Raw genomic sequence first — 2,500 nt, 5'->3', positions numbered from 1 at the left:
ATTTCTCCTAGGGCTTAGGATCGACTGACTCGTGTGCAACGGCTGTTCACACGAAACCCTTCTCCGCGTCAGCCCTCCAGGGCCTCGCTGGAGTATTTGCTACTACCACCAAGATCTGCACCGACGGCGGCTCCAGGCAGGCTCACGCCCAGACCCTTCTGCGCCCACCGCCGCGACCCCTCCTACTCGTCAGGGCTTCGCGGCCGGCCGCAAGGACCGGCCGTGACTGCCGGACTGACGGCCGAGTATAGGCACGACGCTTCAGCGCCATCCATTTTTCAGGGCTAGTTGCTTCGGCAGGTGAGTTGTTACACACTCCTTAGCGGATTCCGACTTCCATGGCCACCGTCCTGCTGTCTTAAGCAACCAACGCCTTTCATGGTTTCCCATGAGCGTCGATTCGGGCGCCTTAACTCGGCGTTTGGTTCATCCCACAGCGCCCAGTTCTGCTTACCAAAAGTGGCCCACTTGGCACTCCGATCCGAGTCGTTTGCTCGCGGCTTCAGCATATCAAGCAAGCCGGAGATCTCACCCATTTAAAGTTTGAGAATAGGTTGAGGTCGTTTTCGGCCCCAAGGCCTCTAATCATTCGCTTTACCGGATGAGGACTCGTACGAGCACCAGCTATCCTGAGGGAAACTTCGGAGGGAACCAGCTACTAGATGGTTCGATTAGTCTTTCGCCCCTATACCCAGCTCCGACGATCGATTTGCACGTCAGAATCGCTACGGACCTCCATCAGGGTTTCCCCTGACTTCGTCCTGGCCAGGCATAGTTCACCATCTTTCGGGTCCCAACGTGTACGCTCTAGGTGCGCCTCACCTCGCAATGAGGACGAGACGCCCCGGGAGTGCGGAGGCCGCCGCCCCGTGAAGGGCGGGGAAGCCCCATCCTCCCTCGGCCCGCGCAAGGCGAGACCTTCACTTTCATTACGCCTTTAGGTTTCGTACAGCCCAATGACTCGCGCACATGTTAGACTCCTTGGTCCGTGTTTCAAGACGGGTCGTGAAATTGTCCAAAGCTGAAGCGCCGCTGACGGGAGCGATTATTCCGCCCGAGAGCATCCCGAGCCAACAGCGGCGCGGGTCCGGGGCCGGGCCAGGTAGGTCCGTCATCCGGGAAGAACCGCGCGCGCTTGCCGGGAGCCCGAGCGCCCAAAGGGGGCGAATCGACTCCTCCAGATATACCGCCGAGCAGCCAGCCAGGACACCGGGGCTCTGCCCAACAGACGCGAACCGAGGCCCGCGGAAGGACAGGCTGCGCACCCGGGCCGTAGGCCGGCACCCAGCGGGTCGCGACGTCCTACTAGGGGAGAAGTGCGGCCCACCGCACACCGGAACGGCCCCACCCCGCGGCGAGTGGAAAGGCAACCGGACACGACCCCGCCGCGGATTGCTCCGCGCGGGCGGCCGGCCCCATCTGCCGAGGGCGGAGGCCAGTGGCCGGATGGGCGTGAATCTCACCCGTTCGACCTTTCGGACTTCTCACGTTTACCCCAGAACGGTTTCACGTACTTTTGAACTCTCTCTTCAAAGTTCTTTTCAACTTTCCCTCACGGTACTTGTTCGCTATCGGTCTCGTGGTCATATTTAGTCTCAGATGGAGTTTACCACCCACTTGGAGCTGCACTCTCAAGCAACCCGACTCGAAGGAGAGGTCCCGCCGACGCTCGCACCGGCCGCTACGGGCCTGGCACCCTCTACGGGCCGTGGCCTCATTCAAGTTGGACTTGGGCTCGGCGCGAGGCGTCGGGGTAGTGGACCCTCCCAAACACCACATGCCACGACAGGCGGCAGCCTGCGGGGTTCGGTGCTGGACTCTTCCCTGTTCGCTCGCCGCTACTGGGGGAATCCTTGTTAGTTTCTTTTCCTCCGCTTAGTAATATGCTTAAATTCAGCGGGTAGTCTCGCCTGCTCTGAGGTCGTTGTACGAGGTGTCGCACGCCACACCGCCAGCCGGCTGTGCACGCTACCGAGACCAGTACCGGTATGCGAACCGCCAGGCGACGGGCGCGCATCGCTCGTTTGAGGGGACGTGGCCGGCCCCACAGGCCGGCACGACACACCCACGTCCTCCGAAGCGGGACAAACGCCGCGCGCTTCAGTTTACGTAGCCGACCCTCAGCCAGACGTGGCCCGGGAACGGAATCCATGGACCGCAATGTGCGTTCGAAACGTCGATGTTTCATGTGTCCTGCAGTTCACATGTCGACGCGCAATTTGCTGCGTTCTTCATCGACCCACGAGCCGAGTGATCCACCGTCCTGGGTGATCTTTTTACAGTTTCCACTGTCTCTTTCAAAACAGTTTGCATAGGCGGGACTGAGGCGTTCGACGGCCCCTGTTCCAGTGTTTTGTGTTCCAACGGCCTCACGGCCGATGGGCGTCGTACGGCTCCACTCCGGAGCGGACAGGCCACTCGGGCGAACGTCATTCAAAACCGGCGCGAGGCGCCAGGTGCCGCAGGCCAGCCGCTCCAGAGCTTCAGCGCTCGTACCACA

At 61.3% G+C, this 2,500-nt stretch overlaps 2 non-coding genes across 2 annotated transcripts in view; both read right to left on the bottom strand.

Moving 5' to 3' along the window:
* The window catches only part of LOC126220892 (large subunit ribosomal RNA), a 4,236-nt gene extending 2,312 nt beyond the window's left edge, over positions 1 to 1,924 (bottom strand). The window contains exon 1 of the ribosomal RNA XR_007543225.1: positions 1 to 1,924. This exon is cut by the window's left edge and continues 2,312 nt beyond it. This is a non-coding gene — a ribosomal RNA (large subunit ribosomal RNA).
* A 190-nt stretch (positions 1,925 to 2,114) lies between these two features.
* Positions 2,115 to 2,270, bottom strand: LOC126220887 (5.8S ribosomal RNA). The gene has a single exon (XR_007543221.1). It is a non-coding gene; the product is annotated as a 5.8S ribosomal RNA (ribosomal RNA).
* Positions 2,271 to 2,500: the final 230 nt, after the last annotated feature.

The sequence above is a fragment of the Schistocerca nitens genome, unplaced genomic scaffold (assembly GCF_023898315.1).
Source record: "Schistocerca nitens isolate TAMUIC-IGC-003100 unplaced genomic scaffold, iqSchNite1.1 HiC_scaffold_210, whole genome shotgun sequence".
Taxonomy (NCBI): domain Eukaryota; kingdom Metazoa; phylum Arthropoda; class Insecta; order Orthoptera; family Acrididae; genus Schistocerca; species Schistocerca nitens.
The sequence above is the reverse complement of the archived record's forward strand: the minus strand, read 5'-3'. Positions and strand labels throughout refer to the sequence as shown.